At 45.7% G+C, this 15,941-nt stretch overlaps 1 protein-coding gene across 1 annotated transcript in view; it reads right to left on the bottom strand.

Moving 5' to 3' along the window:
- LOC123612243 (uncharacterized) overlaps nt 1-15,941 on the bottom strand; it is a 33,972-nt gene that overhangs the window by 12,982 nt on the left and 5,049 nt on the right. The window lies entirely within an intron of this gene.

The following is a 15,941-nucleotide window of genomic DNA, read 5'->3' as shown; positions in this document are numbered from 1 at the left end:
ACCACTGAAACAGAACTAAAAGGACGACTGCAAACACACGCACACACACACTCCTTTCCTTGCAAAGAAATGTGCTGCCATTAGCTGGAAGAACGTCTGATTATACATAATTACACAGTGATTAGGTTTGCAATGGCACTTTTATTATGTGTTGCATTAGATGGTTAGCATAATTACAGCAACCCGTTTCAAACTGTTATTAAAACCACGTAATCGCTCGACGGGGCTGGGTGACAGCACAGAGCTGACGCTCTCTGGAACACATAGATGCTAAATAAAGCCTCCCCCAGCCCATCGAAAGTTCACTCCAAACACAGCGATTTCAGAATGAAGCAACTGCTTAAGCATCGAAATGCAGCTCAGAGGAGCCTTTCCTGGTAAAACCTAGAATAGGAAAGGAAAAAGAAAAAAAAAAAAAAAAAGACGAAATCGGCAGATGGAAGAGACTTCTGTGTGAGGATTTTTAACGCGTGCTGGGTTGGAAATGGGCAAGTTGTCAGTGATCAGAGGTGTGATTGGATTGAAGGCTATTTGAGGAAAAATACAGAAAGGGAGCGATGCAGATGAACTTTTGTGTTTCCTGGTCAGGAAATACATCGGAAACAGGTTGCGGTCAGCAGAATTCTCAGGCGGCCTCAGTTGTGGGGTGAACGAAGGCCCCCCCAAAATGTATGTCCACCCAGAACCTGCCAAAGGGACCGTATCTGGAAACAGGGTCTCTGCAGATGGGATGACGTGAAGGACCTGAGAGGAGGTCCTCTTGGAGGAGGTGGCCCTACATCCAAGGACAGTGTCCTCAGAAGAGACAGAAGAGAAGAGACACAGACACAGAGGAGAAGCCACGTGGAGACGGAGGCAGAGACGGGCGGGAGGTGGCCACCAGCCCAGGGATGGACGCCTGGGGCCCCCAGAAGCTGGAAGAGGCAGGAGGGACCCTCCCCTGGAGCCTCGGGAGGGAGCGCGGCCCTGGGACACCTTGACCTCAGACGTCTGGTCTCTAGGACTCGGGGATTCATGTTGTTTGAAGCCCCGCAGTTTGGGGTCATTTGGTGTGGCCACCCCAGAAAATGAACAGAATAGCGCTGTGTCCTCACCAGCCGGTCTACGAGAAGCAGAGGCCAGAATTCCACCTTCTGCAGGATGGGTAGTCAACTAAAAAGTCGCAAGGTTTGTTTACACAGTGTTCTCACCCTGAATTCCCCGTCCCTGGGGCTAAGGGTGTCCTGCTACCTACGCAGGCAGGGAGGGCACCTTTCATAGCGGAGATTTATGGGCCGCTTTCAGAGAGACAGACAGGAAGGTCAGAGAGTCCTTCTTGCACGGGCTGTTTCTTAAGTAACTCTAATTCAAAATCATCTGTATGCCGTTGAGGCCTTTTTGGGGGGGGACCTGCCTTGGGTCCCAGCACCCCTAAGGACAGAGAGGGGAATTGGTCCCGTCCTTAAGAAAGCCATGGCTCTCACACGTCACAATCCCGGAGGCCACCAAGACCTACTTTATCCACATCACTTCCTCACGTAATTAATTCTCTTCTAATTCTGTAAGGAATGGGCTCCCCGGCCAGAAGAGTCGGGTGCCCGCAAGTGTCCACGGCCCCCGAGGCTGCACCCCAGGGGAAGAAGCCACGGGGGACACGGGCACCCAAGCAGAAACGTGGGGTCCAGCCGGGGAACGAAAAAATCTTGCCAGCCGTATCAGTGCACAAAGGATGCTGCGGCCATCAAGGCATCAGCTGCCACCACCTTTGCCCACAGCGAGAGGGCGGGACTCAGGGTGCGGACAAGCAGGCAGCCGGGCCTCTGCAGCCGCCCCCGGTGGGGCCCCTGAGGGAGCTCAGATGTGGACGAACAGGACCCTGGCCCCGGAGAGCTGGGTGCACATCAAAGGAGTGATTTCAGTGAGCCCAGACCTTTGCACCTTCCCATGCACGGAAAAGCGCCAAATCCCTTACCGTGAGATGTCTGGCTTTCTTGCATTAACAGTCATCTTCTGATGTTCCCACTACCTGGCCTTTGTTGCAAAAACTCCTGTACACCCTGGCTTCTCCCCTGCCTCTTTGGGACAGCCTCGTAGAGCATCTGAGAGGCTGTGCGCCGGGCTCAAGCCCTCAGGAAATCCGTTGAATGAGACATAACTCTCAACTTTTAGGTTCTGCCGTTTATTTCAGTCCACAGGCCCAGCAGAACCCAGGTGAGCCCAGCCAAGAGCAGGCTTGGATTTCCAAATCTGGTGATGTCACAGGCAGCAAAATGAAATGTCATCTGTGGGGGAATAAACCACGTGCAACTTCTCTGTGCTCACAGTTCTTGAATAAACGCTGTGTTTTAAGAGCTTCTTGTCCAGAGAGAGAAAATGTTTGTGCAATTTTCTCTACCGCTTGCCAGGGAACAAAGCCAACATATGAATCCTAAAATGCCTTTTGAATGGACCATACAAAAATACTTCACATTTTCATTCATCAGCATACACACTGTTTTTTTTTTTTTTTTTTTTTTTTTGGCTTGATTTGTTGGAAACATTTCACTCCGCTCCAATACCCAAAATATATTTTAGGAAAATGCATGCGGGTTTGGTCCTGCAATGTGGCTAAGCGCACCTGGAGCAGACCTCACGACTGTATCTCTTTATGTAGAAACAGAAGATCACACGTCTTGGTGGGATCACAGGATATTTCAGAAATGATGGAACGGACACTTCTGTGCCAGGCGTCTCAGGGAAACGCAGGGGGATGAACACTAAACTCAGCGTTAACATTACGACTCACTTCAAATCCACATCCTTAAGTCAAGGAAGGACTATTAATTTCAGTTGCTAAGTCTACACTCAGGAAAAACAGCCACGTCTCACCCACGTCTTCGTAAGAGTCGACTTAAACAGTGCAGGCTGAACGATACATTGTTTTATATCTTTAAAATACGTTATTACAATTATCCACATAGTAGCTTGTAAGCTTTGTTTTTGTTCTGAAGGCTATGTCTAAACAAAATATTAAATGGATACAGGCAGTGACATGTCCTCGTTCACAGAGCTTGGGGCTGCTTTATCCATTTGTTTGTTGGTTGGGTTTTGGTCCATGTGTTAAAAGGACCTCCAGTTCAATAAAAGACAAATGAGAGACATTCATGACTAAATGTTCCCATCTGAGTCACCCTGAGATAAGCAATTAACATTGGGAACGACAAGGTCTACGGACACAAACCATCTCCACCCCCAGAAACCGGGCAGCAGTCTGTTTAGAGCCCAGCGAAGTCGCGTTAGACGGACAAGATCAGAACTCCAGTGAAAAAACTCAGGACGAACACGGTTCTTTTTTCCATGTTTCCTGCAAGTCCCGATCGCTCGGTATCAAACAAGACACACAAAAACCAAACAGTGTTGATGTGTCCACGGATACCTTCAGGGTGATCAGCTCAAACATTTTAAATATTTTTAAATGTAATCATCACCCGGCTTGCACCTAGCCTTAAGCTGTTCATTTATAACAAAGGAAGTTCACCATGGAGGCAAGATTTATTTGGGGGGTTTTGTGACGTTGGAAAGAGACACTGTCATTCTAAGTGAAGGAAGCCAGAAAGAGAAAGAAAAATCCCATATGATATTATTAATATGTGGAACCTAAAAAAAAAAAAAAAGGACACAAATGAATTACTTATTATTTATAACCTAGTTGACTGATTTCTCGAATATGTGTCAGCACATTTATGACTGGATTACCAACTTCTGTTAATTCTTATTTTGGGGTTGGCTTTATTCCCTTGGTAACCATGCAAGTTTAGAAAGCCAAAGTTCTAAACTGTTCTTGGAGACAATGAATAGTACATATATGTAAGTTTTTAAAACGGTTTTTTCTCTCAATGAGTTGTTCTTTCTAGAATGAACTTTGTTTACCCCTCCCCCCCAAAAAAAAACTGACATGATTTAAAAGTCTCAAGAAAATTTAAAAAAAAAAAAAGGGAAGAAAAGTAACAGGACTTTGGAGATTTTTTGAAGCTGTTCTTTCCGGAGAAAAGACGCTACGGGTGATGTCTCCTCGAAGATGCGATCTAGTTTTTGCTTTAGTCCTGCGACCTTATAGAGAACTAACAAAATGAGCTTGAGAGAGACTGAGAAGTAGCAAGTGAATGTTTCTCCTAATTCTCCAAGGATGCTTTGCAAATGGAAGTAATTCACCTGTAGGCAATGGTGGGATGATGCTACCCAAGGGGCTGCAAACAAACACAGGTTTAAAAAAAAAAGAACTTCTTTTCCTTAGAGAACTTCTACAACTTAAAAAAAAACTAAAAGCAACATTGAATTAATTAAGTCTGATTTCTGCGTTGGGCACAGGTAATTGGGGGGAGGTAATCAGGCTTCCTTATGTTTTAATGAATTTTTTATTTTAGTTTTTAGTGGACGGACGGGGGGTTGAACCCAGGACCTTGTGGATGCTAACCACATGCTCTACTGCTGAGCTATGCACCCCAACCCTTGATTTAGGCATTGGATTTCCTGCTGCATGATGTTTCTATAAAAATATAATTTCAGCTTCCCTGAATGGAATTTGTTTCAAATTTGAGAACTTCACAAAGCGTGTGGGTTTGAGGTTTTGCCTACACACTGTGATTATGACTTAGTTGACTGACTATGCTCCTCAGAGGACAGACACCTGGATGTGAGCTACGTATGTAGGATTATTTTTTCTTTCAAGGTTAAATGGAGACAAGTCAAGATAAGGAGGGTTTTGTTTAAATGAAAATTGTAGCCAAATTAAAAAAGATAAATTTGGGACTTTCTCTCTGTATATAATTTGTCTACTATATATGAAAAGTGTCTAATATGTAATTCTATATATCTATCATCTATGTAACTATTCATCCATCCATCCATCTAATCTATCCATCCGTCCATCCGTCTATCTATCCATCTGTCCATCCATCCATGTATCCATCCATCCATCCATCTATCCATCCGTCCATCCATCATATCTGTCTGTCTGTCTGTCTACCTATCCATCCATCCATCTAATCTATGTATTTACCTATCTACCTACCCGTCTATCCATGTATCTCCCTAAACGTATATACACACACCCACATATAAAAATTGTATCTGTGATCTGTGTTGAATACCAACAATACATTGTGCTAAGCCAGTGGTTCTCAACCAGCAGCAATGCCCTCTCTTTCCAGGAGACACTTGGCAACGTCTGGGACCTTTTTGGTTGTCACAATTGGGGCTGCGGCCTCATTCCTGGCATCTGGTGGGTGGGGAGACCAGGACGGCTGCTCGACACCCAACAGTGCACAGGACAGTCCCCACTACAGCAAAGAATCACCTGGCCCAAACACCCTTGGTGCCAGGGTTGAAGAACTCTGGGCTAGAGGTTAGTGGGGAAGTATTCAGCGGGCTGCATTGAACGTGCACAGCAGGGAATGGTGCCCACGGAGCGACGGGCAGGACGACACAGATGCTGGAGGAGGATCTGAGTCGTGCCCATCTCCCTGGGGCTGCCGCCACCGGCCACCTGGCTAGTGCCCTGCCAGCATGTCTCTCCAGGCAGGCTGTTGCTGTCCCGGTCAGTGGCATGCCGCATTCACGGAGTCGAGCATGACTCTGTGCACTACATGCTCTGGAAGAGAAATAATACACAAAGTCCCTAGACAATTTTTAATGAATTTTGAATAAATTGTGTATTTTCTTTTAGAGTGTTTTTTTTTAACGAGGGGGAAAGTGGATGAGCCAGGGCTTAAAAAATTTTTTTTCATTGAAGTGGAGTTGATATATCATATTTTATAAGCTACAGGTGTACAGTAGAGTGATTCACAATTTTTAAAGATTATGCTCCATTTATGGTTATCGTAAAATATGGGCTGTGCTCCCCGTGTGGTACAATGTATCCTGGTAGCTTATTTACTTTATACGTAGTAGTTTGTACCTCTGACTCCCCTCCCCCTGTCTTGCCCTCCCTCTTCCCTCTCCCCAGTGGTCCCCACTAGCTTGTTCTCTGTTCTCTGTGAGTCTGCTTCTGTTTTCTTACATTCACTAGTTTGTCGTTATCTGTTTAGATTCCACCTATAAGACATATCACACGCTATTTGTCTTTCTCTGTCTGACTTATTTCGCTTAGCATGATGCCCTCCACATCCATCGAGCTTGTTGCAGATGGTAAACTTTTGTTCTGATTTTATGGCAGGATAAAAACTTCAAAAAAAAAAAACAAACAACTTTCTTGAACCTCCCAAACCTCAAAACATGTCTCGTTTACCCTTCAAGATTGAAAACCTTCAGATGGCTTTTGAGTGCAAACGAAAGCAGGAAGTGTTAGGGGTGGAGTTGGGTGTTGGTGGCCAGAGTGTGACAAGTCGGGGTGACGATATTAAGGAAGGGGTATCAGATGAACGTCCTTCGGGCTTCAGTGGTACGTGACAGCTGCTCCAACGCAGTGCAGAGCAGTCAGAGTACTTCAAATGGGTCACGTCTCCTTTTTCCACCATCCCTGAGAAACACGCCTCCTAAGGATGCTGCAGCTGATTGCATTTTCCAGAGACGACCTGACATCTCCCACCCACAGGTCCTTACCTCGCCGGGCCTCCATTAAGAAGTGGAGTCCAAGCCCCTCCCCTTGCAGCTGAGATAAACCTACTACATCCCACCCATCTTGGTCTGCTCGGGCCGCCATAACAATGCATCATGGACGGGGGGGTGGAGGGGGTGGCTTAAACATCACACATTTATTCCTCCCGGTCCTGGAGGCTGGAATCTGAGACCCAGGTGTCAGCAGGGCTGGTGTCTCCTGAGCCCTCTCCCCTTGGTGTGTGGACGGCCGTCTCCTCCCTGCGTCCTCCCGTGGGCGTCCCTCTGTGTGTGTCTGGGTCCTCATCTCCTCTTCTTTATAAGGACCCCCTTCTATAGGATCAGGACCCACCTAGTGACCTCATTTTACCTTCATCCCCTCTTTCAAGACCCCATCTCTTAATACAAGCACATTCTGAGATGCTAGGGGTTAGGACACCAAGATATAAATTTTGCAGGAACACAGTTCAGTCCACAACATCACAGAACCTGATGGAAGGGACGCTTCCAAGACGAGATTAGGAAACCCTGGGTGGCCTCCTCCCGTTTCCTCAGGGATGCCCCCTGCTGGAAACCAGCCCCCAGGCCACATGGAGGTGGTCCCCAGGACAGCCCCTGCCGAGCCGTCTTCAAGTCATCGCGTTCCAGCTCTCGATGGGGTGACCTCTGAATGCTCATTCCAAAATAGGACCGGCTCGGGGACGAGGGAGGGATAAAGTGGGCGTTTGGGATGAGCAGATGCACACTACTGTATATAAAACAGATAAACAACAAGGACCTACTGTACAGCACAGGGAACTATACCCAATATTCGTATAATAAACCATAATGAAAAGCAATTCATTACGTATAACTGAATCACTATGCTGTACGCCAGAAACTAACACCACATTGTAAATCGACTCTACCTCAATTAAAAAATAATATAAGTAAACGTTGAGAAAACCAAAAACAAAAATAGGACTCGCTCTATCTACATATGGGACTAACCTCATGGCAGCTCATGAAAAACCCGAGGGTCAGTGGGAAGACAGAGGGCACCACTCGTACACTTTCGTGTCTATTCATGACGGGGGGGGGGGAAGGAATCCAGCCCTTTCCTACATTCGACTTTTCTGGCCGCCTTCCCGTGAATGTCCCCAGGCTGGTGTGGCACCGGGTGGCAGCCAGCTGTGGGAGCACACGCGTGAGCCTGCCTCGCGAGCAACGGCTCCCTGGGGCCCCAGCTCACCGCAGCCCCACGGCCACCCCACAGCCACCGCGATGCAGGGAACAATGACACGCCGCGCCGCTGGTTGTGAGCCCTGACGGCGACGCTGCTGGTGTCCTCTGGGTCTCTGCCCACGGCAGACACAGTCCTACAAAGAACTCTGAGAGCAAGAAAATCGGTAACACTAGCTCCAAAGGGAGGTCGGAGTTTTGAAACTGTTCATTTTTTTTTTTTTGGAAATTTAAATTTTTCATTGAAGTTTACTTGCTGCAGCATATTATAGAATTTACAGGTATACAATATAGTGAGTCACAGTTTTTAAAGGTTAGAGTCCATTTGTGGTTACTATAAAATATTGGCTGTAAGCCCCATGCAGGACAGTATGTCCTTGTAGCTTATTTATTTTGTCCCTAGTAGTTCGTACCTCCTAACCTCCTTCCCCTGCCCTCTCCCCACTGGCCACCACTAGGCTGCTCTCTAGATCCGTCAATCTGCTTCTATTTTCTTATATTCGTGTGTATTTTTCAGGTCCCATATATATGTCATATTGTACAGTATTTGTCTTTCTCTGTGTGGCTTATTTCATTTAGCATAATGTGCTCCAAATCCATCCATGTGGCTGCAAATGGCATGATTTCATTCTTTTTCCTGGCTGAGTAGTATTCCATTCTATAAATACACCACATCTTCTTTATCCAGTCATCTGCTGATGGACAGTTAGGTTGCTTCCACATCTTGGCTGTTGTAAATAATGCTACTAAGAACATGGGGGTGTGTGTATATTTTCAGGCTAGTATTTCCTTTTTTTTTTTTTCAGTTATATGCCAGGAGTGGAATTGCTGGGTCATATGGTAGTTCCATTTTCAGTTTTTTGAGAAACCTCCATCCTGTTTTCCACAGCGGCTGCACCAATTTACATTCCCACCAACAGTGCACCTGCCAACTGAAGCCATCATTCTGCGACAAGTGCATGCTTCATGGGTGGGCTGGATCCTGGAACATTCCTGCACCATCAGCCTGGGTTGTGACACCTTGGCAGACCGCCTCCCAGCCCCCCGGCACCCCTCCCCATCATTTTGCCCTGACAGCAACGTGAGCCCTGACAGCGACATCCTGAACACTGATGGCCAGCTTGGGGGTGCCTGCGAGGATGCAGTCTGTCCTTAACAGGAAGCGGCTCAACCCATTTCATCAAATTCTCACACGGATCTAAAGTAAGACAAGCTGATGTGCTGGATGTCTGGGGCTGCTGGAACAAAGTGCCCCAAAGAGCGGGGACTGAAGGCACCAGAAATGTATTGTCCCATTGTTCTGGAGACCAGAAGTCCAGAGTCACGGTGTGGGCAGGGCTGGCTCCTTCCAGAGCCTCTGAGGGAGGTCTTTTTCAGCCTCTCTCCTCTCCCAGTGTCTGCTGGCAGCCAGCAGCTCTGCTGGTCCTGTGTTTGTAGGGACATCACTCCCATCTCTGCTTCCTTCTAACCAATGCTTTCTCCTCTGTGTGCGTTTCTTCACCCCCCCCCCCACCGTTTTCATATAAGGACATGCATCCATGCATCACTGAATCTAAGGCCCACGTGTTTCATCCAGGATAATCTCATTTCAAGGTCCTTAATCACATTCGCAAAGACCACTTTTCCAAATAAGTTCCCACTGATAGGTTCCAAGAAGACATATCATTTTTTAGGGGGAGGGGGGTGGCGTCACTATTTAACCCAAGATCTGAACCTCATGTCCATCAACTTTATAAAGACATGCTAGAATCTCAACCTTTTGGGCAAAGATTGTTGAACCCCCTGCCGGGAATTCACATTCATCCAGATACCTCCATATTCCTCAGTGGTAACACATTAGAAATATGAGATTAATAAACATTTTCTAGTACATTGTACAATGTAGATCCACATCCTCCAGTCGTAGTGGCTTCATGGTCTGCAATAAAATGCCCCGTCTGCCCCCACGGAAGGCTGGATCCATTGACGGGTGCATCACCCTCCAAGCCACACATCTCCATCCCTTGAACACTCCTGTGACTCTTCTGGAAATCTGGAAGCCTTCTCACTGTCTCCGGACAAACCCACAGCCACTCCTCGCTTTTCACAGCTTAGGGTCCATGTCTGATGTTCAGTGAACTCCAGCTCTGTGTGCATCCGTTCAGCAGATTAAATTTCACTTCTAAATTGTTTTCTTTTTTTCATTCTGTACTCCTCAGGGATCTCACACCACAGAACACCCTCCACCCACGAAGGTCTCTGTCTCTCCGTATTTTTAACTTCAAGCTTATCGGGAGCCCTCGCCTCATGTTCCTTCTCGCCTAAGAGGGCAGCCTCGGATTCAGGAAAATTCAAAACAAATGATACCAAACCCCTGTCTTGTCCTAAAGTTCCACTGTTTAGTATGCAAACACATTGTCTTGTTGGTGGCGGCGCCGGCCCCAGACACACACCATCTACGCGTGCTGAATACTTCCTGTTGTTCATTTTACCATGTGGACGTATCTTTGCTGTTAAGTCCACAGATGAGGTAAGGCTGGCCTCTTTGCTTTCTGAACATAGGTGGAAACTTCTCGTTCTTTCAACGTCCATCAGATGGCAAGTTTGTGGGCTCATTTTGGATACTTCTGGCATTGCCTGTTTTTATTCAAGTGTGCCCACATTTTGTAAGAATGTGCTGACTCACAGTTCTTGTGCTGCATGGTCATGCCCTTCACTGAGACCTACCCCTTCTGCAACTTTCCCACAAAACAAAACAAAAAACACCATCGCCCTTTCCACTTCTCTCTGTCCTTCCCAGGGCTGTGCTGCACCTGCTCCCTCCTGCACAGAAGGCTTTAGACGCACGGACATCTTCCACTATTCAATAGGGTCTCTGTATTCCTCAGGGTGTTAGTCTGAACAATTGTAACAATGACCTGCATGACATGTTGTTACCTCAGTGACACGAGTCCACCCGGTGGGAAGGCTGTCCCCCACCAGGAGCTGAGTTTTCCTAGTTCCAGGTGGGTCTTCATATGCCATTCTTTGGGGCTCTGCTTCCTTATTTTGCCCAGCTGTTTTGGGGAGGGGGGCACTCTCAAAACAAAACCCTCGACCCCCTCCAGACCCAGTGCCTACAGGATCTTCACTCCTACACTGGACAGACAGAGGATTCCAGAATCCCATCAGTTCTGCAGAAATCTCATACCTCGCAGTGTCAACAGCACAAACACTGCCCGGTTGCAAAGTGGCAAACCCCCCTGGTGCCTGCAAAGCTCCCCCACGTTCTTTACCTCTCCCGCCCCAGATCCAAATCCTGGTAAAACAAAGTTAGCTGCGTTGCTGTCTTTCCCAAGAGCAGAGCTGAGTCTTATCTTACCAACCAGCCACGTCTTTTCCTTAGAAGGACATGGACTGCACGGTTTCGTTTCCTCTCTGTGGGTGTTTTCCTTCCCTCCCATATCTCAAGGCATCTTAACAATAAGAAGCGTTCTTATGAATTCAAAAATAAACAGTAATTAGCGGCATGAGGTATTCACAGCCCATCATTTGGGGGCTCACGTGGGTTGGTCTGATTATACCCAAGAAACCATAAAAAAAAATTAAAGTGGGAAATCTCTAACTCCACTGAATACAGAGTATATGGTTTTCTACCATGTCTTTATTTTAGGTGTCTTTTTGGTTCTGTTTTATTTTTGCCTCCATCGTCTTCACGGATACAGACTGAACTGTAGGAACAACAAAAGTGGTCCTAATTATGTGTCTACATGTAGTTTGTAGTCTCCCCTCCCCCCCCCCTTTTAAACTAAGACAGTCCGTCATCTCTGTTGGGCATTAATAATACTGTTACTATCTCTCTGTCTATAAAAAAAAAAGTATGACTGCACCAGTTGTCTGGAAATAATACTCTTCGACCTGTTTTGCCAATGACAATGGCACTTCTCCTGTTTCATCACCATGCTGGGACCTCATGGACTTTATGACCCTTGGACATGGCCGGAAACTGGACCGCACGTACCTTCAGAACCTGGCAGCTCTCATGATTCCTTTATTTTAAAAAATTATGATAACACAGCATCGCCTGGGAGGAAACAAACTGAATAGAAGAGGATGAGCTGAAAAGAGTGAATGTTTCATCTGCCCTGGGTAACGCCCGCCACGGCCCCAAATCAATGCCCCTCTTTATAGGAAAGCCTTGCTTTGCGGACCCACTCAGGATTTTCAACGACTTCAGAATCAGTGCTGCTACACCTGCTTTCTTGGCTTTTCCATTTGCATGGACTATCCTTTTTTCCATCCTCTTATCCTCACAGTCTGTATGTGTCCTTCTCCCTAAAGTGGGTCTCCTGTATGCAGCATATTGAAGGTGCTTGCTTCATTATCCAGTCTGCCACTCTGTGTCTTTTGATTGGAGCATTTAGTCCACTGACATTTACAGTAATTAATGACAAATGTGTGTTTACTGCCATTTTGAACTTAGTTTTTGCAGTTGATTTGGTATTTCCTCTTCGCTCCTTTCTTCTTCCTTTTGTGGTTTTATAATCTTCCTTTGTCTTATCTTGGATTTTATTTAGTTTTTGTGACTCAACTGTCAGTTTCTGGCTTGTGGTTACCCTTTTTTGTAAGTCTATTAGCCCATTACTATTATTGTATTAAACAGATAGTAATATAAGCTCAAACTCAACGACTTCGGAATCACCTTTGCTTTTACATGACACAAACAGACCTTACACTCTAAGTTGTCCCTTATCAATATTACCTGGAGATCTTTCCAACAATCATGTGCAGAGGTCATCCTTGTTTACTTCTTCAAACGGTTGTAAAGTTATGCATCCATTTATTTCTTTTACTGAAGTAGAGTTGATTTACAACACTGTCAGTTTCAAGTGTGCAACAAAGTGATTCAATTATATATTATTTTTTCATATTATTTTCCATTATAGGTTATTAAAAGATATTGGAGTTCCCTGTGCTCTACAGTAGGACCTTGTTGTTTATCTGTTTTATGTACAGTAGTGTGTATCTGCTCATGCCAAACTCCTATTTTATCCCTTCCTCTCCCTTCCCCTTTTGGTAGCCATAAGTTTGTTTTCTATGTCTGTGAGTCTCTTTCTGTTTTGTAAATAAGTTCATTTGTGCCATTTTTTTAGATTCCACATATAAGTGATACCATGTGATATTTCTCTTTCTCTGTCTGACTGACTTCACTTAGTATGATCATCTGTAGGTCCATCCATGTTGCTGCACATGCTTTTATTTCACTCTTTCTATTTTTTTAAGTGGACTATTCCTTAGAGGAGAGCTAACAGTAAAAATCAACAGAACGTACACATGGTTCTGATGTACCCTTTCTAGCTGTGCACCCAGCTTCCCCCATGATTAACATCCTGCATTTATCACAACAAGTGACTCAATATTGACACATCATCATGACCCACAGTCCTTGGTCTACATGATGGTCCACTCCTGGTGCTGTACATTCTGTGGGTTTAGAGGAAGGTTCCACGTCGTATAATTATGACAGTCTCTCACCGTGTCACAGCTTCAGTGCCCCAGCCTTCATTAATTCATGACACCCCCATCATGTCTCTCTGCATAACTCCAGCAGCCTTCTGCTGGGAATCTCAGCTGTCAATATGCACCAGAGTCCCCTGAGGGAATGACAGAAATATCTACGCCTGGGTCCCCATTCCTTGAGACTAGATTCAGTTGGGCTGTGGTGAAGCCCGGGTACACGCAGAGTTTTCTAAAGCTCCAGCTGGTTCTAACCACTGCTGTAGGTCCTCGAATCTTATTCTCAACTCAGCAGGCAGAGGAACCCTTTTAAAATCGAAATTCGACAGTAACTCTGCATTTTGCTCAGAGTTAGGGTTGCCAAATAAAATGACGAAGGAGGCTGATTGAATGGTAATTTCAGATCAATCACAAATGACTTTTTAGACTAAGCAGGTTTCAAATATTGAATGGGACTGACTTACACTATAAAAAAGATTATTCGTGGTTTATCTGAAATTCAAATTCAACTCAGCATTTAGTGTTACTATGCCCCAAAGATTGGATGGGACATATTTAGAATAAAATAATGATTCAGTGTTTATCTGAAATTCTCATTCAACTGAACGTTTCCTGTAAGTCCCACATATTTTATGGACATACTTTTACTGTTTATCTGAGATTACAATTCATCCAGGCGTTAAGCATAAGTAAATCCAAAGATTGCATGGAACATGCTGACACTAAAATTCAAATTCAGCTGGGTGCTCAGTCTAAGTACATCCCAAATATTGCACGGGGCATCCTTACACTAAAACAATAGTTTGTTGTTTGTCTGAAATTCAAATTTAAGTGAGTGTCCTGCTTTTTTATCTATTCAGTCTGGCAACCCAACCCGGATTAAGAAGCAAAATCCTTTCGAGGTCCTCCGGGACCGCACCCTAGCCCTGCTGCACCCCCCAGCCACGCCAGCCACGCCGTCCCCGCCACGTCCCCACACACCTGAAGGTCACGCCTTCCCTGCGTCTACTTAAATTCCACCCCTCCTGGGGGACCTAATATAGGTACATACAGATATGTGTATAGACCTATATAATCACAGAGATAAACACATGCATATATTCTGTAACATAAACTGCTAATATATACTTACAGACATGGGACTATGTAATTATGAACATGGGTAATGACCACACGCTGTGGTACGCTCTCCCGCCTCTGGTCCTCCCACGTTGTTATTCCTCGTTTAGTGCCCAGTACTTTACATCCTCTTAACAATTCTGAGTGCGGGTTGTCCACCCCCCTCCATGCAATCTGAGTCCATGGGTCCCAGGGTTTTCTCTGCTTTATCCAAATACCCCTATGTCGGGTGCCTGGCACTCGGCGGGAGGTGGGGCGGGACTCCGTCAGCACCCCCTTGGCGGACAGACTTGCAATTTCAAAGTCTGCTGGAATGGACCGTTTTCCCCCAACACCTCCACGCACCTGGGTACCAGTCCCAAAGCCACTGCAGCGGGAGCTGGAAAGCGGGAGGATTTCCACAGTGCCTTGCCGATGACCCGCTGTAAAGTCTGCACCCCTTGTAGGGTGGGGCAGTGCCTGTGGCCCCCAAACCAGGCTCCGTGGGGTGCTGCATTGTTAGAGGTTGTTACAGGATATTGGATATAGTTTTCCGTGCTACGTATTAGGACCTTGTTTATCTATTTTATAGATACGTGTTTAGTCTTTTTATTGAAGTACAGCCAGTTACAATGTGTCTGTTCCCGGTGTACAGTGCAGTGTCCCAGTCACCCACACACAGACAGACGCTTCTTGTCATATTGTTTCAATCTCCTGCTTCCCTCGCCAGCACCAAACAACTTTAAAAAACAAACAAACAAAAAACCCTGGCTTTATCATGAGACAAGCTAGTGGCCACCTCGTCACGAGACTTTCAGATTTTCTGAGTCTCGTCTCCACATGGGTTCTTCCAGATCCACGGTGGCTTCGCTTTGCCAGATCCCCACACACGCCTCGGAGGGGGGGACAAGGGTGCCTTCGTCACCCGTGAAGGAGGAATTACCGCCGCAGCCGCCATCCTCCAAGGTCGGGGCTTGTGTTTCTTATTTCGTCACATCTTCTTTCTGTTTTCAAACTTCCTCCTTGGACCGATAAGGACTGGTGACTGCAACAATCTGTATTTCTCAGGTAAGAATTACCAAGTGTTTTCTTACTTCCCTCCAGGGAGTTAAGATAAACTCAGACCTCAGCAAGGTCTAAGATAATTCTAACCTAATCCATCACTTTATAAAAACAAACAAAAAAAGCAAAACAAAAAAACCCCACCAGGTTTCCAAATCTCTCAATCTGTGTCTCCTGCAAAATCTTTTAGGGCGTGCTCTGAAGTCTGTGTCCTCATTACAAGAACGTCTGTGGAACATTGGGAAAAAAAAAATAGGAAAGAATATCCTAATCCAGATGTCACCTTTTGGGGACATCTTCCTCCCTTTTGGGCAATGTCATCTTGTTATACAATGAAGACCAGAGTGTGTTATAAAATTTGGACGACTGCTTATAATCCTTAAAATTTAGGCACAATGCTCCCATTTCGTTGACTATTTATGAAAAGTTTGAAAATTCCCTTCCATGAACAGACCTGCTTAGAAGTACACGTTCCCTGATTTTTCGGATGTTGAAAGTTATCTCTATGGATTTCTCTGTGATAAAAACTGCTC

The sequence above is a fragment of the Camelus bactrianus genome, chromosome X (genome assembly GCF_048773025.1).
Source record: "Camelus bactrianus isolate YW-2024 breed Bactrian camel chromosome X, ASM4877302v1, whole genome shotgun sequence".
Classification (NCBI taxonomy): Eukaryota; Metazoa; Chordata; class Mammalia; order Artiodactyla; family Camelidae; genus Camelus; species Camelus bactrianus.
Note: the sequence above shows the minus strand (reverse complement) of the source record. Positions and strands in the feature narration are given on the sequence as shown.